This window comes from Dromiciops gliroides, chromosome 6 (genome assembly GCF_019393635.1).
Source record: "Dromiciops gliroides isolate mDroGli1 chromosome 6, mDroGli1.pri, whole genome shotgun sequence".
Taxonomy (NCBI): Eukaryota; Metazoa; Chordata; class Mammalia; order Microbiotheria; family Microbiotheriidae; genus Dromiciops; species Dromiciops gliroides.
Genome location: NC_057866.1, coordinates 193,226,766 through 193,253,904, shown reverse-complemented (window position 1 = coordinate 193,253,904; position 27,139 = coordinate 193,226,766). Strand labels below are relative to the sequence as shown.

The window sequence follows — 27,139 nt, the reverse complement described above, 5'->3', positions numbered from 1 at the left end:
AAGTAGGAGTGCATTCTAGACATGGGTGATAGCCAGTGCAAAGGCAGAGAAACAGGAGAGAGGGGTCTCTGTGTGAGGAAAGAGACAAAATCATTTTGGCTGTACGACTGAATATGAGAATGAGAGTAACACATAAAGAAGGTAGAAAGTTAAATTGGGCTTAAGATGTACAGGTCTTTAAAAGTGAAATAGAGGAGTTCTTATTTTATCCTAGAGAAAAGCATGGTGGTTTATCAAGCCAGGAATTTGCATGGCTATATCTGCATTTAAGGACAATAATCTTGTCAGCTTTGTGGAGGATGGATGGTATGAGGAGACACTTGAAGCAAAGAGGTTATCATGATAGTTTAGGTGAAAGGTAGAACGGGTCTGAACTAAGGTGAAAAATGCATGGGTAAAGAGACAGGATCAAATGAAAGAGATATGGTGAAGTAGCAATGTCAGGATTTGCTCAGTGATTGAATGGAAGGGTGGGCAATGGAGAGTGGGAGCCAAATGTTAACACTAAGGTTATGAATCTGGCAGATTGAAAGAATGATCTTGCCCAGGGCCTGGATTCAGGAAGACTTATCTTTGTTACTTCACATCTGGCCTTAGACACTTACTAGCTGTGTGACCCTGGGCAACTCATTAACCCCTTTTTGCTTTAGTTTCCTCATCTTTAAAATGAGCTGGAGAAGGGACAGCTAGGTGGCACAGTGGACAAAGCACTGGTCCTGGATTCAGAAGGACCTGAGTTCAAATCTGGCCTCAGACACTTGACACGAGCTGTGTGACCCTGGGAAAGTCACTGGACCCTCATTGCCCCACAAAAAATAAAATAAAATAAGCTGGAGAAGAAATTGCAAACTACTCTACTGTCTTTGCCACCCCCCAATCTATGGGGTCATAAAAAGTTGGGTATGACTGAAATGATAACAATGATAGAAAAAAGGAAGTTTGAAAGAGTAGTTTAGACAATATGATCTCAGCTCAGAAGTTAAAGGAGAGCAAGGTACAAGAGTATTGTCAAAATATCTAATAAAAAGTGTCTCGCTCAATTATGTGCACATAGTCTTTCCTTCAAAACTCAGGTTGATTTTTTTCATACCTGGTGAAGGGTTTCACAGGGAAAACAGGATATACATATATATGTGTGTGTGTGTGTGTTTATGTGTGAATTTATGTGCATATATGTACATATATATATACGCACACACATTTACACAGATACATAGAAACATAGAGATGTACAGAAACCACAAAGTCAGATAAAGGAGGGAGCAAATATCAAGAATGAACTTATATTTTATTGATATTTTAATTTTTTAAGATTTTTAAAATAATATATCTTCTCATTAAAATCAGATAGGAACTTCACTTAAACCTAGTTCTGGCCTAACCTGGAAGTATTGTGGGTCATGTGTGGCCTTTGGGCCACATATTTGACCTTTGTTCTATGTCATACAGGACTTAACCATCTTTCACTTCACTTTGGACTCCCTGGCCTTCTTCTTGTCAGTTGCCTTTTGGATATGCCTAGCTATCCTCATTTCACCCAAAGTTCTGGAACTATAATCAGATCAGCTCTGCTCCTTGAAGGGAGAAGTTAATCTATTCCTCTTTGGTCCCACTCACGATCTGTATTTTTTTTAGGTCAGAGGGTACCTTCCTGGACATCGTTCCTCTATATGTGTCGTCCCTCATTTCCGTCTCAGAACATCAGCTTTGTTAGCACGGGAAAGGTCTTTGCTTTCAGATTTGCATCCTTAATGCTCAGCAACATATTTGGCACACTTTCAGGATCTAATAACTGATTTTTAAAATTTATTCACTCGTTCTTAATCAGACAGGGTGCTGGAAAATATGACTAATTGTTCTTGGTATGTGGTTTTACCTAAAGCACTCTAAAGCCATTTTTCAGTTTGTAAGGTAGATTTTCCACAGTTACATGAAACAAGTCAGCTATAAGGTAGAACTTTTGTTCAGTTTTTTTTTTTCTCTACAAATTAGGGTGTGTTTCATCTGTGAGTCAGAGCAGGCATTTTCCAGTGATCGGGAGGAATTTCTTCTGATACTAGAACACGTTTGATGTCATTCCTCTGCTTAAAATAAAAAAAATCTTCACTGGCTCCCTATTGCTTCTTGGATTAAATACAAATTCCTCCTAAAATATAAAACTCTCAGTGATCTGGTCCTAAGTTCAATCTCTAGCCTTATATTATGTTGCTCCTTTTATGTACCTTGATGTTCTAGAAACAATGGCTTAATAACTGTTCCTTAAATTCAGCGTTCTACCTTTGCTTCTCTGGATTTTCACGGGTTTTCCCCTAAGCCTGGAATGAACTTTTTCCTCCTTTGTAATTCAGACAATCCTCAGCTTCCTTCATGTACCATCTCCTTTGAAAAACCTTTCCTGATGTTCATCAAATTGTTAATGTTCTTTCTCCCTCCAATTTCTGATATTAGCTTAGATAGGAAGATATTCCACTTTCCCATCCTAGGAAAATATAAGCACTCAGAAGGCTGGAAAAATACACACACACACATACACACACACACACACACACACACACACACAATCTTGCATTCCCAACACCTGGCAAAATGTCTCACAAATGGTGAGTACTTAAATATGTTTGTTGAATTAAGCTTTAGGGAAAATAATATTCCCTTAGCACTTTCCCAATAAATTTTTTTTTAAAAATTAGCTCTTGATATCTGGATAACATTGAGAGTACAAATTACATTAGTTAGCAATAGGAGTGAGAAAAAAAATATTAGAAAGTAAAATGTTGACTCCAAGGGGAAGTGTCTGTGAATTCATTTCATTTGGCTTCTTTGTATAAATGTAAAAATGAAGTTCCCAAACTCAGTAGACAAACGTTTGGCATCTTAATCTTTAATGATGAAGTTGAATTATGGAATAATTGCAGGTTCCTCTTCATTCCCACCCCCCTTTTCTTTTCCCTTCTATCATTATACAAACTCATGAGTGTTGTGAAACACCAGCTTGAGGTCCCTGGCTCCCACCTACATAAAAGGAGGGGAAAAATAATTATCTTGTCAATAATAACAGGTTTGGCCAAATGAAAGACACAAAATTTAAACCGTGTCCTATATAATTAAACAAGTTGAAGTAAAACCTATTCAGTCTCTTCTAAGTTCCAAAAGAGTTTAAAAAAAGATGAGCTTACAACCAAATAAAGCCAAGACATATTGGACTGATCAACTTGTAAGAGCACACATATGCCTTCTGATAGAGTTTTGGTACCGTTAGTGATTTAGATATAATTAACATCAAGTGCTTAATTTGATTTTATTAATTCAAATTTATATTAAGTCAAATTCTTAATTTGACATAATTAATTAAATCAATATATCAATTATAATCAATATAAGTTATGTCAATATAAAATTGATATAAAAATAATTAATATCAAAAACATAAAATGCTACTTTGTTCCTACTTAGTATTGGATATTGTTTTAGTAGCCTCTTCTACTGATAAACTGAATTCAAAATCTTGATAGGGATGGGGTTTACTGAGGGACTTTTACTTGTATGAAAATGTGCTGCACTTCATTTTGAAGCACCCCCTGAGCACAATCCAAGTGACATTTTGAAATTAAAGTAACATGTGCCAATTAGACCATGGACTGCTTCATTTTCATTCTCCTTTTTGGCATTAATGCAATTAAGTGCCAGTTTTGAAATCAAGTTACATAGCACATGATGAAATTGTCCCCTTATAAAATCCTAATGAATAAGATCAAGTTGAAAGAATTTCACTGAAAACTATGAATAGCATCCATCTACTTTATCTTCTATTACATTGACTGCTTCATATAATTTCATTTCACTTTTTTTTCAGCACAACATAAAATGAAAAATTCCACTGTCTGCTTAGCTGCCATCTCTCTTGATATCTGAAATATATTTAATTACACAAGGTCACATCTGAAGAGATAAAGCTCTCCAGAGAGAATGAAAATGAACTTTTCCCTATCAGATCACTTCTCTCTCCAGAAATGAATTCTTTATTACCCTAAAATTACATGATATTATCCCAAAATGACATGAAATGTCTTATTTCTTGCCTCACACATTCCAGGAATTAAGCTGGAATAGAAAAGAAAACTAATGGCTCTGAGAATTGGCTCCTCCAAAGGGGATATATGCTTTCATTACTCACGCTTCATAATTGGCAGGCCACAGCAGGAAGAGCAGTAAGGAATATGCTGGTTACATTTAGAGATAGGAATTATGGCTTTTCCTTTATGATGTGGTATAAAAAATTATGGCAAATTATAACAGCTGTTAGAGATGTGTTAGCCCTGCCAAAGTCCTGTTTGTGCTAAAATATTTCATTCCAAAATCCAAAGTTCAGGGAGAATTTTGCAATTGGTCAAGTATTGAAAAGGCTATTTGGAGATTAAAAATCTTTAAAGTACCTACAGAGCAAAATAATATTTTTGTCCAGTTTTCCTCTCAATTTAAATCCAAATATTTCAAAATGAATGATGGAGGGGGGTATTTGCAACCTTAGTAAGCTCTCATTTATACAATGTTTTACTGCATTGCATATTTTTTGACATACAGGAATAGTGTATTTGCATAACATATAGGGGTATATGAAAATGGTATTATTGCAAGGAAAAGCATTTTTGGTGTTAGTTTTCCTTCTCAGCTCTCATTATCTAATTTTTCACAGCTGTCTGGGACAAAAATCAATTTTATCCAAAAATTTCTTGATGGGTCTCTGCCCCAAAGTGACATTTCAGAGAGCTGCAGCTTCACTGACAATTGATTGTTCCATTTTTAAAGTTTTATGAGCTAAGATAAACAGCACATCTACTTACTAGACACCAATAACTTTGAACATTCAATTAAAGGCAAAGCAAAGTGTTCCAAGGTCCATAAAGTTACCAAGGATGAGAATACAGTCCTAAGATTCTCTTAGCCAAAGCTATAAGTTAATATCCTAAAAAATTGTTGGGTGAAATGCTTTCACGTCAAAAGTAACACACACTCTCTCTCTCTTTCTCTCTCTCTTTCTCTCTCTCTCTCTCTCTCTCTCTCTCTCTCTCTCTCTCTCTATATATATATATATATATATATATATATTCAAGTTTTGGGGATATGAAGACAAAGCCCTGCCCTCAGGAAGTTTACGGCTTATTCTAGGGGATATATATATATATATATATATAAGACAAGTTTAGTAAAAGGAAGATCAAGAAGGGAGAGAGAACCAGTAACTGGGTGGGGCAGGCAAGTGTTCAAGGAAGGTTTAATTAAGATGTTGGTACCTGAATTGAGAGGTAGAGACAGGGAGAGAGTATGTTCTGGGGTGATGGCATAGCTTATTCAGCTCAGTTGGGGTGGGACACGTGTGTCTACTTTGAGAAATAGTTCATCTGGGGCAGCTAGGTGGTGCAGTGGATAGAGCACTAGCCCTGGAGTCAGGAATACCTGAGTTCAAATCCAGCCTCAGGCCCTTAACACTTACTAGCTGTGTGACCCTGAGCAAGTCACTTAACCCCAATTGCCTCACTTAAAAAAATATCAATGAGAAATAGTTCATCTGAAATACTACTAAGAACTTCATATCAATACAGTATGTTATGATGGGCTACATCATATAAACTCTCATTAACGAAGGCAATCACAAGTTACCTATAAATTTAGAAGGTCAAATCAACAAGCAAGTCAAGTAAATGGGCTTTTAAATACTTACTGTGTGGTAGATATTGTGTTAAGCACTGAAAATACAAAATAAAAAAGAGGGGGCAAAATCAATCCCTATAAACTCTGGCAAGGAGTAAATAATTTAATGGTAGAAGTGATAGTGAAGTTGGGGCAGCTAGGTGGCACAGTGGATAGAACATTGGCCCTGGAGTCAGAAGGACCTGAGTTCAAGTCTGACCTCAGATACTTGACACTTACTAGCTCTGTGACCCTGGGGAAGTCACTTAACCCCAATTGTCTCACAAAAAGAAGTTGATGAAGGCTCATGGAGGTTATTTAATTTTTCACTGGTCACCTAGATAAAAAAAGTATCAGAGTTAGTTTTTAAACTGAGACCATTGTGACTTCAAGTCCTGCATTACATTTATCATGCATTCTGTATTTCATTGGTACAGAATTAGGGAGATTTAGATTGCCCTTTAAAGTTTGAAAAATGTTTATGCATTCCATACTTCATTTCATCAGAACTCCATCACAACCCTGAAAGGTACATGCTATTACTATTATTATTCCCATTTTATAGATGGGGAAACTAAGGATTAGAGGAGTTTAAAAAATTTACACACAATTTTGTGTCATAGGTAAGATTTTACTTGTTCCAATTCCAATACTCTCCCCCTCTTATATAACTTTGAAACTCTTAAGAAAAGTGCCATATCACTGCATTAAAAACTGTTTATAGTTCCTCAGTTAAGACTCTCTGGGGTGTTCTTATTGAATGAGTTATATAGAGGGGGAAATTATGGTCTGGGAAGGAGTCTTGACAATAGGCAATGTTAATACATTCAAAACTGACTAAAGAAAATTAAGCAGCAAGTCAGATGCCCCAAATTTGTCAAAAAAAAAATACTCTTCCTTGAAAGGGTCAAGAGAAAAGAAAATACTTGTTCATCATGGTTATTATGGAAAGATAATGTATAATGCAACTGTGAAATGTTAAGTGGAATATCAGAAGCCAATTTTAGAAAGAAGAGTTAACATTTATAATGGGCTTTAACATTTGCAAAGTACTTTGAACATGTGATTGCATTTTATGCTCACAACAGGCCTGGGAGGTACATACTATTATCATCTCCATTTTGCAGATGAGTTAGCTAAGGCAAGAAGTTAACTGACTTGGCCAGGGTCACAGAGCTGGTAAGTATCTGGGGCAGGATTTAATTCAGGTCTTCCTGACCCTGAATCTATGACTATCCACTGTACTACCCAGATCTGAACTAGCATTAGACAGAGGGTTGGCACTTCAAGGTCTCTTGCCCCAGTGGTCTATAAATATTCATGGTATTGTTCCTTTAGGATTTGAAATTACCTCCAACCTGAGGACCACTACTTATCCTTTTTCAAATGAAAGAAAACATCCTTGATTTCCTTTCTATTCCTTATCAAAATGTACATTTCTGATTCTGGCATTAAAGTGTTCTTACCACCTGACTTTAACATACCTGCCCTGCTTTAATATTTCTTGCTTTTGATTTGGGAACAGTTTTTCAATCAATACTTCCAATTCACCTGGAAAGAGAGTAACACTCTTCTTCACTAGCAGTCTCTGTGACTATCTAGAACAAAACTCCCTTCCCTGTCCACCACTGCATTATGTGCATTGTATTACTCTATTAGAATAAAAACTTCCTGAAGGTAGAGATTTTGTCAATTGCCTATTTGTATCCCCAAACCATGGCACAGTGCCTGGTACCTGGAAGATGTTTAATAAATATTTGGTGATTATCTGCTAATACTCCCTTTCATTAACTCTATATTCTGAAATGCTTTCTGTTTATCATTCCTTTACTCTCCTGTCTCTGTGTTTGCTTCTATTGTCTCTTCTGCTGAGAATGCAGCCCCCCCCATTTCTTCCTTTCCTTTACAGCCCAATTCAAAAGCTTCCTCTTTTTTGTATCCTCTCCCAATTCTGCCCCTTGTCTCTCCCTAACCATTCCAGAAGAAAGCATCCTGCATTTAATTTCTCAAAGTACTTTGCCTGGACCTCAGTCTTTGTAACAGTCTCACTTCTCTATTATAATTCTTTGTCTACATGTCTTTGCCAAACCCAATCAGACTATAATATCCTTGAAAGGCAGGTCTGTGGCATACAGACCTTTGTATCCCTAATGCTTTATATGGGAAGGTAGATAATGAATATCTGTTGACTTGAATTTTGTTTAGTCATACTTTAAACCTTTATTAGTTTGTACATGAATTACATTCAATTAAATTCTTAGCCAAAATTATTTTCCAGTCAGCTAGCCAAGAGAAAGAAAGAGACACAAGCTAGGAACCTCAAAGCAGAGCAGGCCACCTAGGAGGAGGGGAATGGAGGAACTCAGAAACAGAAGTAATAAGGGAATAATACACACTTTGCCTGCTGCACGTATGCACCTATGCTGAACCCAGTTGGCTCAGTTAAGGCTGACTTGCATTAGTACTGTGTGGTAGGCAAGGGTGCTCAACCTGGCATCAGATGACCTGAGGTTAAATCTCAGTTATGCCATTTGCTACTTATATGGCCATGGGCAAATCACTTAATTTTTCTGGGTCTTGGTTTCCTCCTCTAAAATGAGAGGCAATCACTTGATAATGTTTAAGGTCCCTTCCAGATCTAGAGCTAAGTTCCTATGACTGGAGTAGAATCCATTCCAATCCAATTCAATCAGCATTTATTAAGTGCCTAATACATACCAGGCACTGTGATAAGTCCTAGCGATATAAATAATAAAAAGGATTGTCCCTCCACTCAAGGAGCTTACAATCTAAAGAGGGAGAGAACACAGAAAAAGAACAAAAAGAGACAGTCAATAGGACCTGCCATAGAGAATATCAGGAAGTACTCAGTTGAGGGGTATTTTGTTTCTTGGAGCTGAAAGTGAGCAAAGGAACAGATGAAAAGTATAGTGAGCTGAGAGTCCAGCCTCTGTTTTTTATAAAGGAAGGTATTGGGAGAAGTTTATATTCTTCCCTCTAGTCCTCCAATCACAGAGGAAAAGAGGCTGAAGGACTTAGTTTCAATTAAGGAATGTGTTAGCAGCATTGTGGTGAGTTAAAAAGCGAAAAGCTTATGTTGGGAGAAATACCTTTTTCTCTGGAGTTGAAACCATGTAGAATAACAGATACAAATTAGAGTTGGTAAAATCTAGGCTCCTTGAGGATAGGAGGTATTTTTTTTCTTTATTCCTTTTCCCTGGTCCATTCTCTCTTTCCTGTCCTCCATCTCAGTCTCTGTGCCACTCTTACTCTGTATGCCTGCTCCTTCTTCTCTTCTTCCTTTTTTCCCCCTTTGGCTTTGCATCTGCATCGCCAAACAGATTGCTCGGCACATAATAAATGCTTAATAAAGCTTATTGGATTGAATTTACTGGGACTTGAATACTAGGGGTTGTGATATTTTCCTGATTAAGATGTTCATGACTGGCTCAGCTATTTTACCCAGAGGGATGGATTGTAATAGTTTTAACAGTCCTGTAAACAAACTGGAAGACTGGCTTTTTGGTTCCTTCCAAATATTCTTCCTATCAGATTATAGGAGATATTTTAGATATTCTTAAATATAGGATAAAAGATTATGGTATTCAAGGTATTGCTTATTTCTAAAAGTGATTAAAAACAGAATTAATCATTTTTTCATATATTGGTGAAAATAGAGCATCATTAAAATTTCTTCATCAAGAAGAAACAGAGTAAATGACCTCCATAAGATATATTTGTTATGGTTGGGATTTAGAAAAAAAAAAAAACAAAAGAATAAAAATGTAGAGTCCCTAGTGATTGGCAATGCCCAAAGCTGGCCTTGCCCCAGTGGAACTAAGAATACAGCTTGGGTTTGAGTGAAACTGAACTTTTCTAATGTAAAGATTTTTAGGGCACAACATACACCCAAAGGATGAATAACATCCTTCCTTCTTAATGGGATGGGCTGTGTAACTTACAAAATGCCTTGGGTTATCATGGACCATAAAAAGGAAAGGGTAACAGCCATTAAAAGGTAATATATTTCAGTTTCAGATGGCATGCCAAATCATTTGACTATAAATTCTATGCATTTAGCACTGGGAAGAGGTTGACAACTAGAAGGAATTATTGCTTATTAGGCTAGGGCAGATAAGTTATGGGGGTACCTTGTCCTGAGACTCATTTAATGTTCTATTGTTATTTGAGTGATTTAATCTTTTACCTTATTTGTTGTATCTATTAGAAACCATTCTTGAAAAAAATGTTATTGATCTCAGAACTTGGAAGATTTCTTATAAATGGATACTAAAATGAATACTATTGAACATGTAATGATATTTGTAAGTTGCTACAGACTCTTATTAGAGTTTCCACTTACTCATAGATAGCATGGTCTTTTAATTGAAATAACAGTTCCTCCTATTTGGTTTCCAAAAGGATGGTAAGAAGAGCATTGAACTAAAAGTCTGGGTTAGAGTTCTGACCCTGACACTTATTAGCTGAATGACCTTGGCAAATCATTTAGCCTCTTTACCCTTAACTTCTCTATGTAAAATGGAGATGATAGCAATTACAAGGTCTGTCTGGAAAAAAATACACTAAATGAATGTGAGCTATGGTAATTTTAAAGCACATGCCAACCTTATCAATAGCCCTATCTTGTACTGATTGAAAGTGTGATACAGAATGATTAAGAAATTCATAAACTGTTTGTTTTACTTTTATAGTACAATTTAATAAAATACACATGGATGATCTCCGTTAAGCAACTCCATCTGTCTTTTCTTTTATGTCTATATTTAGATTACAATCTCCCAATGGCCTGAGTCTGCGTTTGCTTCTGTTTAAATAGTCTAAGTGTTTCTAAGACTATAAGATTAAATGTGATGTATATAAAATGCTTTGAAAACTTGAAACTGTGACCTGTGTAAATGTCAGTAATTATTTAATAATTCAATTTGATTCAATAGATAGAAGAGGAAAGACCATCCCAAATGATGTTGTTCTTAATTTTCTGTCATTTTCGGTCATGTCTCACTCTTCATGACTCAGTTTGGAGTTCTCTTGGTAAAGTGGTTTGCCATTTCCTTCTCCAGCTCATTTACAGATGAAGAAACTGAAGGGAAGTGTTAAGCGATTTGCCCTGGGTCACACAGCTAGTAAGTGTCTGATACCAAATTTGGACTCAGGAAGAGGAGACTTCCTGACTCCAGGCTTGGTACTCTATCCATTGTTCTGCATTGTTGCCAAATGATGAGGAGCTGTCAAAGATTTTAATCTGGACCACTAAAGGGTGTCCCAAGAACCTATAGTGCTATGAGATCATTGCACCATTGTGAAACTGAAGTATGGGCTATTGAAGACAGTGTCCACAGCAATATTGTGAGGACAGCTGAAACCTTTGTCAAGGCATTTTGGAAAGGTGTAAATGTTATAGGGTAATGGGACAATGATTTAGGATCTCATCCCAGTCTCTTGCACTTGATATTGAAGGACATATAACAGAACCAATGAAGTATTAAAGTTTTGTCCATTTCAGACTTGGAACAGTCACATTTGCACCTTGTAAAGCTTAGGCCCATTTCGAATTTTAAGTGGATCAATTTTGTAACTCATAAAAGTTGTGAAACCTTGAGTGGCTCATCCCTTGAGTACCCTATTCATGGATTGTAAAGGATAAAATTCTTGGAGTGGTCCATTCACACCTTGTAAAGGAAGTGTAAAGGAGTATTTACAGCTTATTTCTCCTTTAGGAAGCATGAAGTTCTTCCATAAACTTGAAGAAAGTACAGGGCAGCTAACCATTGGCTGGCTGAAGGGTCATTTATACCATGGGTGGGGCCAGCGCCTTTAAAAATCAAGTAGTCTAGTTCAGTGTAAAATATATTTTCTAATTGTTAGCATTAGAAATCAAAGAGAGCAAGCTACGGAAGAAGAAAGCAGTGCTGATAAAAACAAATTCTCTGTACTTTTCATATCCTGTATTTTTACATGTGAATTGGCAATCCTGTTTTGCATTAAAACAACCTATCTAGTAGGAGACACCATGGCCAGCCCAAAGCAGGGCCAGAAAGTTCAATTCTATTTTAGTTTAGTTAAATCAAGGAGAGAAGCCTTCTCTGGGATGTCATTGGAGCAGCCTGATTAGTATAGGTAGGGAACCAAAGAGTAACAGTCTGAAGCTACATCCAGAAAGGAAGAGGTATTAGGATTCCACGACAGCACAGGAGGGAGTTGGTTTGGTCATGTGTGTTCGTTAGGTAAATTTCTCAGATAGTTTATTTTATGTGTGTGCTCACTATTCTTACTGATTCTGCATTTATCTGTGGGGGCAATGGCTTTGGGGGAGATGGTTTGTTAAAGATGTCAACTTCTTGAGGGCAGGTACTGTCTTTTGCCTCTTTTTGTATCTTCAGTGTTTAGCATGGTGCCTTACATATAGCAGGGGCTTAATTATTTATTGACTGACCATTAAAAATGAATGCTTTGGTGGAGGCTGGGGAGCTTTGTAGTTTTGTTTTTGTTTTTGTTTTTATTTTTTGCAGGGCAATGGGGGTTAAGTGACTTGCCCAGGGTCACACAGCTAGTAAGTGTTTGAGGCTGGATTTGATCTCAGGTCCTCCTGAATCCAGGGCCGGTGCTTAATCCACTGTGCCACCTAGCTGCCCCACTTTGTAGTTTTAAGAATGTATACCCGGAGGCAGCTAGGTGGTGCAGTGGATAAATCACTGGCCTTGAATTCAGGAGGACCTGAGTTCAAATCCAGCCTCAGACACTTGACACTTACTAGCTGTGTGACCTTGGGCAAGTCACTTAACCCTCATTGCCCCACAAAAAGTAAAAAAGAAAAGAAAAGAAAAAAAGAATGTATACCTACATATTACCATGAACCCTGTTATCCACAAAGAAATAATCTATTAATATGTGTTAGGGTTAACTCTTAGGCAGTACTGCAATGGAAATTAAACAATGAATTGCTACAAAGGTATTATTTTAAGTTATAATATTTTCTTCCCTTTTAAAAAAAAACACCCACATGAAACATGCTACAGTGAAAATAAGGACCACTGTCTCTAAGTTATACCTTCCTATATGCTTTCCCTCTATATCCTTAAAAAAGGGATGACTTTGCACTAGAAACCACTGAGATGCTGCTGAGGGTTAATTACTCACATAGACTGACATTTAGATGGGATGGCATGACTCTCCAAATAGTGATAATTATAAAATACTAGAAAGAAAAGTTTGATGGAGAAAATAGAAATGACAACATGTCTTTATGAGTTGTTGCCATATATTTTAGAATGCCTTAAGGTAGGTTAAGAATTTCATCAAAAATATTAAAACTGTAGGCAAGGAAGAAAAAAAAGTGAGAAAGGGAAGAGAAGGGGAGTGAGGGAGGGGGAGAGCAAGAGACAGAAAGACAGAGAGATAGACAGAGAGCGAGACAGAGAGGGACAGAGACAGAGATAGAGAGACAGAGAGGAGACACATATTTGAAGATATTTGTAGGAGGATATATACACATATAGAGCAGCTGAATGGTGCAGTGGATAGCATACTTGGTCTAGCATCAGGAAGACTTCTCTTCCTGAGTTCAGACTAGTCATGAAGAGTCAGAGATGACTGAAAACAATTGAACACAACAACACACACATACATATATAGACTATGTATATAAATGTATAACTATATACATAGGGACAGTGAGTCAGAGAGACAGAATGAGATAAACAGAGTAACAGAGACAAAGACACAGATTGACATGTGAAAAAGGCAGAAAGACAGAAAAATAAAGTCTTTCACCAATATAGACATTGTTATTGTTTTTGTTATAATTTTTCAGTCATGTCCAACTCTTTGTGACCCCTTTTGGGATTTTCTTGGAAGGGATATTGGAGAGGTATGCCATTTCCTTCTCCAGCTCATTTTACATATGAGAAAACAAGTGATGTGCCCAGGGTCATATAGCTATGAAGTGTCTGAGGCTAGATTTGAACTCAGATCTTCCTGAGATGTGATTCTCACAACAAGATACTTTATTATTATCCCCATTTCACAACTATCATAAATTGAGTCTGAGTGGTTTAGTAATTTGCCTAGGGCCATGTAGCTAGTAAGATTCTGAGGCAGGTTTCTAGGTCTTCCTGACTCCAAGGCCAATGCTCTATCCACTGAACCACCTAACTTCCCTTGATAGACAAATCTTCCATCAATTCATACAGGAATATGTTTTCGAATTTATATTCGTAGATAGTTGCCTTTGGCACTGAGAAGTTAAATGATTTACCTATAGTCACACAGTGAGTATATGCTAGAGGCTCTACTTTAACCTATGTCTTCGGGAATCAGGATGACTTTCAAGGCCCCTCTAAGACAAATACCTGGGATAAGAATAACGTGCAATAGTATAAAAGTTTATCAGAGATGTACAAGAGACATTTCTATGTGAGTTTTAGGGTAGGTCATTAACAATGTGAGAAATTAATATTATACTATTATATTTATAACTAATCATTAATTTCCATTCAACCCAACTCCTGAAAATATCAATCAGACTCACTAGGGCATGGATGACTGATAAGATTGCTCCTAGCCCTCAAAGCACATGCTCCTTAACTTTGGGCAGGACCCCACCTAACTGGGAGACCTAATTTCTATTTAGAATTTAGACAGAATCCAGTCTAGGTCAGCTTTGCTTGGAGGAAGAATCCCTTGTCCTTGGTCACCAGTTCATGAAGTACAAACCTAGCTAGGGAGATGTGCATGGAGATGGCATGAGGAGCTTAAGACTTTTAGCCCACATCCTCATTAAATGACCACAAATCAGGGCTGAGTTCCCTTTCAGAAGGGATTTAAGGAATTTCAGGATCTCCCTTGCTGTCTTTAGTTACCAAGAGAAACCACTGACCATCAATTTATTGATTGCTGGCTAGCTTAATTAATGCATTGATTATTAATTGCCCAGAAACTCTGTCTCCTGGGGTTTATATTTGTCTTAACAATTAGGAGGATCGGGGAAAAATTCACGGAGAAGGCATCTGATAGAATATTTAACTTTAGACAAAATGTGAATTCAATAAGTGAATGAAAGATGAAGGCCTTTCTAGAAAAAGGGAATAACGTAAACAAAGGCAAGAGAAATCACAGGGGAAGTTCAGGTGAGGGTATGGCTATAGCATAATGTGCATGGACGGGATTAATGTTCTAAGTCTAGAAAATAGAAAGGCACCAAGATGTGGTCAGAAAGAAGCATGTAATGAGTGGATAATGTTTTGCATTACCTATGGATTAAATTTATCCATGTTCCATACTAGACCTATAAACACATGCATATTTATGTATAGAGCACATGTTAAGGGGAGGGGACAGTTCTGAGGGAAAAGGGGGAATTTCCTTTTTTCATCTCTTCATTCTCTCTCTGTTTAAATCTCACCAGAAAATGGTATTGAAGAATCAAGCTATTGCCATTAAGTGTAGAGGACTCACTTTAGGGAGGAGAGATGGAACCTTTTCCATAAACTTGCAAAACTGTCAGTGTTCTAAGTGAAGAATTTTCACTATAGAAAAATGAAGCATTCTGTAAACAATACCTGGGGTTTGAGAACTAGCCTGAGTCAACAGATAAAGCCCAGTGAAAGCTGTCAACAAAGTATAACACTGGAACCCTATGAAGCCATTTTTCTTTGACTTCCCGCGTGACCATCACCACCACCACCATCAGTACCAGCATTTAATGGGTTAAATGATTCCCCCCCCCCCCCCCCCCCCCCCCCCCCCCGTCTAATAAGAACTTTCTTTCTGCCCAGAGTAGTGCTTGGGATCCTAGGAAGGACTGGTCAGTGTGAGGTCCAATCTGCCAGAAAGACCACTGAGGCAGAACTAACTATTTATTAAAGGACCTTGACTCCTTCAATAAATAAAACCTGAGATCTTCCTCATGGTCTAAAAAGCCCCGTGGTTCTCAGGGCCTTACTCTTTTTTTTTTTTAATCTTAATAGTATTTTATTTTTTCCAGTTACATGTAAAGGGAGTTTCCAACATTTGTTTTTATAAGATTTTGAGTTCCAAATTTTTCTCCCTCTCTCCCTTCCCTCCACCCTCAATACAGAAAGCAATCTGATATAGTTTATATATGTACAATCACATTAAACTTATTTCTGCATTAGTAATGTTGGAAAGAAGAATCAGAACAAAATGGAAAAACAAAGGAAAAAAAAACAAAAAAGTAGAAATAGTATGGTTCTATCTGCATTCAGATTCCACAGTTCTTTTTTTGGATGTGGAGAGCATTTTACATCATGAGTCCTTTGGAAGTGTCTAGGATCATTGGATTGCTGAGAAGAGCTAAGTCTACCACAGTTGATCATCACACAATGTTGCTGTAATTATTTACAATGTTCTCCTGGTTCTGTTCACTTCATTCAGCATCAGTCCACTTAAGTCTTTCCAGGGTTTTCTGAAATCTGCCTGTTCACCATTTCTTACAGCACAATAGTATTCCATTATATTCATAAAGCACAACTTGTTCAGCCATTCCCCAATTGATGGGTATCCCCTCAATTTCCAATTCTTTGTCACCACAAAGAGAGATGCTATAAATATTTTTGTACATGTGGGTCTTTTTCCCTTTTTTATGATATCTTTGGGATACAGACCTAGTAGTTGTATTACTGGGTCAAAGGGCATGTATAACCCCATATCCAGGGCCTTAGTTTTATAGAGCTTTATATCCAGACCCTCAAAAGAGAAAAAGTAAAATACAGGGTTTCACTGATTGATAGACCTTGCTTTTGACCCTCTAGGAAGGTCAGAAAAGATGCATCAGCATGGGTGGTCACAGGAAGGGGGCAAGGCAAGGCTCATTTCTTCTGACTAAGCAGTCACAGGCTGGTCACCTGCTCATGCTGGGTAAGGGAGGGTGGTTTGGAGGTACAAAAATAAATTGGGGGACTTTCCATATCATGTCAAGGCATCTCATCCATGCTGGGTTTGGTCATCAGTAGTCTAGTGGTTAGGCACGTGAACTTCATAAGTGGTAAATAAGGGATGAATAGTGAATTCGCAGGTTTTAAAGTGTGAGGCCTACTATAAGAAAGAATCTATCTTATTATCCTGGTATGATATTTATAAAATACACATTAATATATGTTATTCTTATATTAATATTAGTTGACTAAACCGACTTAATGTATATTATTAGATGAGTATATCATTAATAATTGCTAGCAATCATTACCCCTGCGGAATCACATTGAACTAATTAATACTGATTGGAGCAAAATAGGGGTATAATTAAAATCATCTTTGTCACCAGTGGCCCTTGAGAGGTGTTGAAGTTGTGCTAGGCCTTTCATTTCTCAGGTGATGCTTTTGGTACCTTATATACTAGATAAATACTTCCCCCTTTGTTTCCCTCTGAAGGAATTGGTTTCAACTCTAAGAACTAGAGGTGTGTGTGTGTGGGTGGGGGGGGGTGTTTTCATGATGCATTATTTCCTTTCAAGAGAAAGTCAGACTAACCAAAAATCATATGATTATCTCAATAGATGCAGAGAAAGCTTTTGACAAAATAAAGCACCCATTCCTAATAAAAACACTAGAGAGCTTAGGAATAGGTGGAGCTTTCCTTAAAATAATCAATAGTATCTACTTAAACCCATAAGCAAGCATTATAGGCAACGGAGATAAATTAGAGGCCTTCGCAATAAGATCAGGGGTGAAACAGGGATGTCCATTATCACCCCTATTATTTAATATTGTTCTAGAAATGTTAGCTTTAGCAATCAGAGAAGCAAAAGGAATTAAAAGAATTAGAATAGGCAAGGAGGAAAAAAAAACTATCACTCTTTGCAGATGATATGACGGTATACTTAAAGAATCCTAGAAAATCAACTCAAAAATTACTTGAAACAATTAACAACTTTAGCAAAGTAGCAGGATATAAAATAAATCCACATAAATCATCAGCATTTCTATACATGACCAACAAAGTCCAGCAGCAAGAGATAGAAAGAGAAATTCCATTTAAAGTAATGGTAGATAATACAAAATACTTGGGAGTCTATTTGCCAAGAAAAACCCAGGAACTCTATGAACACAATTACCAAACACTCCTCAGACAAATCAAATCAGATCTAAATAATTGGAAAGATATCAATTGCTCATGGATAAGCAGAGCTAATATAGCAAAAATGACAATACTACCTAAATTAATTTACTTATTCAGTGCCATACCAATCAGAACACCTAACGGTTATTTTATAGAGCTAGAAAAAATAATTAAAAATTCATCTGGAAAAACAAAAAATCAAGAATATGAAGGGAAATAATGAAAAAAAATGCACAGGAGAGTGGGTTAGTGGTACCAAACCTGGAGCTTTACTATAAAGTAGCAGTCATCAAAACTATCTGGTACTGGCTAAGAAATAGAGTGGAGGATCAATGGAATAGGCTAGGCACAGGAAACACAGTAGTAAATGACACTAGTAATGTAGTGTTTGATAAACTCAAAGACTCCAGCTCCTGGGATAGGAACTCAGTATTTGACAAAAACTGCTGGGAAAACTGGAAGATAGTATTGCAGAAATTAGGCATAAAACCAACATCTTATACCTTATACTAAAATAAGGTCAAAATGGATACATGATTTAGACATAAGAGGTGATGCCATAGGAAAATTAGGAGAGAAAGGAATAGTCTACCTTTCAGATCTTTGGAAAGGAAAACAGTTTATGACCAAACAAGAGATAGAGTATATTACAAAATGCAAAATGGATGATTTTGATTATATTAAATTTAAAAATTTTGTACAAACAGAAGCAATGCATCCAAAATTAGAAGGGAGGCAGAAAGCTGGGAAACAATTTTATGTCCAGTACTTCTGATAAAGGCTTCCTTTCTAAAATATATAGGGAACTAAATCAAATTTATAAGAATCCAAGTCATTCCCCAATTGAGAAATGGTTAGAGGATACGAACAGGCAATTTTCAGATGAAGAAATCAAAGCTATCTATTGCCAAATGAAAAAAATGCTCTAAATCAGTATTGATTAGAGAGAAGCAAATTAAAACAACTCTGACGTACCACCTGACACCTATTAGATTGGCTAAAATAACAAAAAAGGAAAATAATAAATGTTGGAGAAGCTCTGGAAAAATTGGAACACTAATGCATTGTTGGTGGAGCTGTGAACTTATCCAACCATTCTGGAGAGCAATTTGGAATTATGCCCAAAGGGCTGTGAAGCTGTGCATACCCTTTGACCCAGCAATACCACTTTTGGGTCTTTTCCAAAAGAGATCATGGAAAGGGGAGAAGGACCCACATGTACAAAGATATTTATAGTTGCTCTTTATGTGGTGGCAAGGAATTGGAAGTTGAGGGGATGCCCATCAATTGGGGAATGGCTGGACAAGTTGTGGTATGTGAATGTAATGGAATACTATTGTGCTGTAAGAAACGATGAATAGGAGGAGTTCAGAGAACCTGGAGGGTCTTGCGTGGACCGATGATGAGAGAGATGAGCAGAACCTGAATACCATTGTACACAGTATCATGAACGTTGTGTGTTGACCTACTGTGATGAATTATATTCTTCTCACCAATGCAATGGTAAAGAAGGGTTCCAGGGAACTCATGATGGAGGAGAATCTCCAAATCCAGGGAAAAAAAAGAACTGTGGAGTATAAAGCTTTGGAGAAAATTTTCCTATATAAAAGTGAAGAGAGTAGGGAAAATATAGATATTAATTAGGAAGAAACTGAATTGTTATATAAATTCTATTTCTGGGCCAATAACAGAGGTTTCTACTCTGTGTTCTACTCTGGAGAATATTTGTGTGACTAGTACATCTGCTGCTGTTTGGGAGAATAGCAGCAACTCACATCTATCTATCTAGAGCTTTCACATCTACAAAACCCTCTATTCCTAACATCCCTCAGTGTTTAGTAGTGCAAGCATGATTATATCTGTCTTGCACACAAATTAATTGAGGTTTAGTGACTAAACTTTGGTCACACAGTTGCTCGAGGTCAAAGCCCAAGTTCTGGACAAAGTATTCTTTAAAATGCAAGTTCATTTCTCTTTCCAATATATTATGCTTCTTCTCTGGACTGTAAGAGTCCCTGATTTGAATAATTATGTGAGATTATGTTACTATTTAGAATAGCATTGACTTCTTACAAGCATAGAGAGGAGAAGATACTGAATGACTAAGAATGAATTAAAAACTTTGTGTCTTATTTTTATGAATCAGTCATCTCAAAACATGCCTTGTGTCCTTTGGTGCCTATTGGAACTTGGACAAATCTTATCATCTTATGTGATCCTCATTCCCATCTTTCCACAATAAAAGTGTATACATCCAATGAACTGGAGATGTCCCCATGAGTATTTTAATGGTTCTTGTATTCCATCATGACACCTGGGTTGTCCATCTGTTATCTCTTACAACAGGCCTGGCTTTATGTTCCTTCTCACAAAAAATTTCATGGTGGTCAATATGTTGACTGCTTATGTTCCTTATACAGCTCCCCATTTCCCTTTGGATGAGCTATGATTTTGATTTTTGTGAGATCATGATTTTTTTTATTCACAGACATATGACTGAGTGAATGGGGGAGGGGAAACATTTTTTCAGCACTTAAAAAGCATTGTGTTAAGCACTGGAAATACAAACAGAAAAAGCAAGACATTGCTTAATCTCCCAAAAGTTACTTTTTTCAGGGCAATGAGGGTTAAGTTTCTTGACCAGGGTAACACAGTTAGTAAGTGTCAAGTGTCTGAGACTGGATTTGAACTCAGGTCCTCCTGAATCCAGGGCTGGTGCTTTATCCACTGCACCACCTAGCTGCCCCCTCCCCCAAGTTACATTTTAAGAGGGAGACAAAACTTAGAAGTTTCAACTGCAAGTCAGAAGAAGAGTCCAATAGTCCTTAGAGTGGCAGCAGCAAAACAGATAGCAATACATTTTCTTGCGTTCATTTTCATTGATAAAAACCATATCTCTTTCTAATGTTGAGCCATTTTAAGAGTGAGAGAGTTAGAGAGATGCAAATTAAAACAACTCTGAGGTACCACCTGACACCAATCAAATTGGATAATATGAAAAAAAGGAAAATAATAAATGTTGGAGAAGCTGTGGAAAAATTGGAACACTAATGCATTGTTGGTGGAGCTGTGAACTGATCCAACCATTCTGGAGAGCAATTTGGAACTATGACCGAAGAGCTATGGGGCTCTTCATACCTTTTGACCCAGTAATACCACTACTAGGTCTGTATCCCAAAGATATCATAAAAAAGGGAAAAGGACCCACATGTACAAAACTATTTATAGCTGCTCTTTTTGTGGTGGCAAGGAATTGGAAATTGAGGGGTTGCCCATCAATTGGGGAATGGCTGAACAAGTTGTGGTATATGAATGTAATGGGATACTATTGTGCTGTAAGAAATGATGAGCAGGAGGGGTTCAGAGAAACCTGGAGGGACTTGAATGAACTGATGATGAGTGAGTTGAGCAGAACCAGGAGAACATTATACATAGTATCATCAACATTATGTGTTGATCAACGGTGAAAGACTAGATTCTTCTTACCAATCCAATGGTACAAGAAAGTTCCAAAGGACTCATGATGGAAAAGGCTCTCCAAATCCAGAAAAAAAAAGGAACTGTGGAATATGGATGCTGATTGGACCATACTATTTCTTTTGTTTTGGGTGCTGTTGTTTTTCTTTTTTGAGGTTTTTGCTTTTTGCTCTGATTCTTCTCTTATAACTATTGCATAAATATATTTAATTATATATATATACACACACACACACAAACACACACACACACACACACATATATATATATATATATATATATATATATATATATATATATATATATAAAACCTATATCAGATTGCCTGCTCTCTGGAGGAGGGGGGGAGGAAGGGGAGGGAGGGACAAAAATTTGAAATTGGAAATCTTATATAAACTAATGTTGAAAGCTATCTCTACATGTAAGTGAAAAATAATAAAATACTTTTATTAAAAAAGAGTGAGATAGTGATGATGAGAACTTATTTCTTTGGATCTTTTAGTTGGTATGGCTGCTGAAGCAGCCATATGGCTTCATGTGGTATATAGTAGCATCCAAAACTTGGTTTCTGGCTCTAGAGATTGTATTGAAATCAGTGAAAGTACAGTAGGCTTTCCCAACTGTGATTTATCTGACTTTCTTCCCTCTTCATCAGTTTTTGGAAAGGCAGCATGGAATAGTCCAAGCATCTTAACCAAGGGCTCAATTTTTTTAACAGTTTGATAAATGCATTTCAATTTAATTGCTTTCCCTGGTTATCATATGTATTTTCTTCTGTCCATTTAAAAACATTATTCATAGAATGGTCCATAGGCCTCACCAGACTGCCAAAGGGCTCCATGATACCCCAAAAAGGGTAAGAACCTCTGGAAATAATGGAAAGGGAGTTGGTCTCAGAGTTCATTCAAAAATCATTCTCCACATCTCATATTTTTAGGCAGTTAAAATAAATCTCAAACACAAGTGTTATGGGATCACAAATCTCCATATGACAATCCTATGATTTCATTTGTTAAATCACAGGAATGATCAGACAAAGACATGCACTCAGTGTTGGCTTCTAGCACATGCTGGTTGTGCTGCTTCAGGCAAGCCAATCAACTTTCCAGTGCTCCAGCCAATTCTTTGAGACTATAAATTGTAGAGCAGGTGCTAAACTGTGTAGGTGAAGGGAATTCCCTTATGACAATTTCCCTATACCAAGAAAATCCTAGGTCGGCCTACCCCCTCCACCACCCCCCCACAAAAATGTCAATTTACATTTTACTTCCCAGCTGCAGTGCCTGTTCAAAACAGATGTGGTGGTAAAATAATCTGTGGACTGCACATTTCACTGTACAGCACAATATAGGCTATGGGCATACTTCTTCAACCTGCTTTAGCCTGCATGCATTATGAGGCTGACCTATTCTGAAGTGTCATGATTTCACTGGGGAGGATTGTAGAAAATTAGCCCTGGAGAGAACATCACAGATCAAATAGCTCAACCCACTCTTGCCACAAGTTCAGAGTGATTATATGACTTGGGCAAAGTCATAGTAAGTGGCAGAGCTGCAATTCAAGTAGAGGGCCACTGTTAGCAAATCTAGCCACCATCCATGTGTAACAAGTCCCCTTTCTGTGGGGTGGAAAAGGAGGGAGAAAGTTGCTTGACAACAGAGAAAAAAAATTAGAATCAAAGATATTGGCCAATAAAGAACAGGGAGAATTGCAAAATTGGATGGGAGTTTACAGACCATTATGTCCAACCAAGCTTTACAGATAAGGAAAGTGGGACTCAAAGAGAGATTAAATGGTTGGAATGCATATTGCTAGGGGAAACTAGAGAACAAAGAGGACCTGGAGTCAGGAAGACAGATGTGGTAACCTGCCAATGAATCTTACCAGATAAATGACCTTGTTTTCTCTAAATATTACTACATTGTGCATACCCTTCGACTCACTATCAAGGTTTATATCCCAATGTTATCAAAGAAAAATTAAAATGCACTATTACAAAATGAGTACAAAATCTTTATAGCAGCTCTTTTCATAGTATCTGAAAAATAGGAGGGTGTCCATCTATGGTAATATGGCTAAAGAAATTATGGTATATGAATGTAATAAAATGTTATTGGGCCATTAGAAGTGAAGTGGAGAGCTGAAGAGGACAATAGGAAGACATCTATGAACTGATACAGATCAAAGTAATCAGAACCAGGAGAATACTGTACATGGCAATGGCATTTAGGACTCTGATCAATGAATTAATAAACCATTAGTTTATGGACTTAAAATTCAGAGTGAGGCACGTTTTTGGAAAAGACCAATGTAGGAATGTGTATCTTGCTAACTATGCATTTTTAATGAGAATTTTTTTGTTTTTGTTGTTGTTTTTCAATGGAGGGAGTTCTAAGATGATACATATTTATAAAAAACAATAAATGAAATGCAAAAAACTGCAAATGATAATATAAATGCTACTTATTGTTATCATTATCATTATCTTTTGCCTCCTTTGTAGATATTCAATTCCATTCTATTCAATCAATTAAATACAACAGTTAGCAATTTCCAAAGCAAAGACTATAAACATGAAAAGGAAAAACTAAAAGCCCAACAATAGTAAGGACAAAACCAGATTGCATGATATTATGATTCTGATGGGCCAGCTTGAGTGGGCTAAGAGTCTTTGCATTGGCTTTTAAACTTCAAATAATCCTTTTAGCTGGTCAAAACCTATGCTCTAAACGTGTCAATGATTTTCTCTGTTGGAGGGGCATCCAAACAACTGTGCCCCAGGCAGAACTTTGGTTTCAGTCTGGGAGTGTGGGGAGATAGTTTAAACCTTCAATTCTAAGAAGCACATAAAAAAGACTCCTCCATCCTCCAGGGTTGGAACCTGCAGATTTAAGCTTGAAGTTGAGAATCTTTAGTATGAATATGACCAAATTCCCCTAACACTGTCATGTACAAATTCCTGGGATCTGACTAATGAAACCATGTGATGTGCATGTGGGAATTTGTAATTGTACAAAACTTCAATTTCAGAAGTGTTTTCAAATGTCCCATAAAGAGGAGATGAAGGAGATGATTATTGACTGAAAGAATTATTGGGTGGAAAGCTGAATGACTTGCTACTTAGCTTAAAGAAATGCTTAGATGAATTCAGTATGTGTGTATATTTGCACACACAGATATTCACACATGTATAATTGATACAGTACTTTTAGATTTCCAAAGTACCTTACATATATTATCTTAGAATGCTCACAACCACCCTGGGAAAGTGCTATTGTTATCCTCATTTCATAGATGAGGAAATTGAAACTGTGAGCTTATGATTTTCATAAATTTACATAACTAAGGCAATATTTGAACTCAAGTCTTTTAGTCTTTCAATTCTATTTACTTTGTCATATAGCTTCTCTTAATGACATCAATTAGGATCAATAAAGGAACTGATCAGATTTCTTTGCTTTATAGGTCCACACTTCCCAACAGTTGTATCACACTAAATTTTATACAAGGTTTCACCAAAGTCATAGTGCTATTAAAGCTTAAATCAACATTAAGTCTTTTGAGACAGAATAGGGTGACAATTCTCACTAAAATTTGAATGAAATGAATTAATTTATGGAAATATATCAAGTATGAACTTTTCAAAAACTTCACATATGTAAACAATACAAAAATATGTGATACCCTGATCTTCTGTTTCCCTTTTCTTCTCCTTCATGCGTGACACTGCTAAACACCCCGGAGGCCTGAAACATTTGTCTTACTGAACACTGAATTTTACCAGTTAGACCATGTAGTAGTAATCATTGATTACTTAGTTGCAGGATAAAGTGAAGCTACCATCCTCAGTCTCTACTTAACAGCCACAGAGGGATTATTTAGGCACAGCAGTGAAATGAACTTATTGTAAAGCGTGTTCCATCATTGTTATGTCTGACTCTTCATGACCTTGTGGACCATACTGTCATTGGGATTTTCTTGGCAAAGATACTGGAGTTGTTTGCTATTTCTTTTTCACATAGATTAGGTTAAGTGACTTATCTATGATCACACAGCTAGTAAGTGTCTGGGGTCTGATTTGAACTCAGGTCTTTCTGACTCCAGGTACAGTACTCTATCCACTGAATCACCTAGCTGCCTCCACTCCAAAAGTCTTAGTCCAGTTTTAATCTTTAATGTCTTAAAATTGGACTAAGATTTTTGGAATTCCTTATCTTAAGAAGAAAAGAAAATGAGAGATGGAAAGAAATTAGATTGATAATTAAGTCTGTGACTTATTCGATATTAGGAAAATATAGTAGCTCAACACATAACTCAACACAGCTTTTATTAAATAAGAGTTGGCCACCGATTTTGCTACTTTAGTGTTGCTATAATACCATAAAATTTGCCCCATTGGTCTGGAAGACTGACTGCATCTCCTGAAACCTAATTTATTTCCAGGGAATGACACCTAGTGGTGATGACAATGCTCATAGAACATAAGACAGAATACAGATGTGTGCTTATGAAGTGAAGAGTCTGGTTCTAAGGGCCAGGAAATCTTTTCTTCTCTGTTGAATAAATTCTGAAGTTTCTCTGTATTATACCTTGAATCATGATGAGAAGGCAGAGAAAGGAAATGAGAAATATAGTTGGCTTGCAGTGAAGGATTCTCACCTGATCTTTTACTACAGTGTTTCAACTGGGAAGCTTTTGTGAGTTTTGTTATTTGTCTGTTTTTTTTTTTTCCAGAAAAAAAGTCACAAAACATTGAGCTTCAGAATATAAAATTGACCAGGACTTTTGATTTGGATCATAGATCAAAGCTTCAAAATTTTAGAGCTGAGACAGATCTTAGAGACCATCAAGTCCAACCCCTCTCACTTTACAGATGGGAAAATTCAAGCAAAGAGATTTTAAGGGACTTGCCCCAAATTACACAGCTAGTTGTGACTGAGGCAATATTTGAACTCATAAATCTAAGTCCATTGCTCTATCAATACTATATCAAGCTGCCTTTTGAGAATATATCTTGCCTATATTTTCTTTGCATTTTCTTGGGGGGGGGGGTGGCATGGGTTGGGGGCCCTGGTAGGTTTTTTTGTTTGTTGTTTTTTAGTTGTGCTAAGAAAAAGAGATGCAGAATGTTTTGTAGTTATAGGAATGAAGAAATGGAATTTGGTACTTTTTACCTTACTTGTAAAGTCTTAAAGAAAGAGTTATCTTCTCCCTCCTCCTGCTCCCAATCTCCCAGGTACAGTCAAAAAAGAAATTACAAACACAAAACACAATGAAAAAATAATTCCAGAGTGACTCATCTGGAAAATATTGCACAGAAAGATACTTAAAAACATAGATCTTTCAGATGGCTTCAGGCTTTTGTTTTTTTTTTTTTCCTGTCCGTAGTTAGAAAGGTATTGCTTTGTAGTCAACAGTGATGTAATGTACTTTCAAATTATATATTTTGTTTTGTTAGTTCATTTCTAACCAGAATACTACCTGTGATATTATGTGATTGGATATTTAGACAGTTTGGTAAATTAGCTACTATTCTTTCATAATCAAGGGAATTATCCAAATGAAGCTTGTCATTTGAACTAATACTTTGCCTTTAAAAACAAAATAAAAAGTCAATGTGATTAGAAATAAAATTATACTCATAATTACATTGAAATCCCAAAGAAGCTTAAACCTCATTTCCTAGAGATTTTCAACATGCATACAATAAAGGAAAAACTAATGAGATGTGAGTTGAAGACTTGGGTTCTAGTATAAGTCTCTGCATCTCACCACCTGCCTGACCTTGGGTACATTACTTAGACTCTCTAACTTTCCTAATTCACACACAGAGTTTTGGACCAGATGTTTTCTAAGGTATTTTCTAGAGGCAACTAG

At 36.7% G+C, this 27,139-nt stretch overlaps 1 protein-coding gene across 2 annotated transcripts in view; it reads right to left on the bottom strand.

Annotated features, from left to right (window-relative positions):
- Positions 1-27,139, bottom strand: part of GALNTL6 (polypeptide N-acetylgalactosaminyltransferase like 6) — a 1,532,830-nt gene that overhangs the window by 572,676 nt on the left and 933,015 nt on the right. The gene's annotated exons all lie outside the window — the stretch shown is intronic.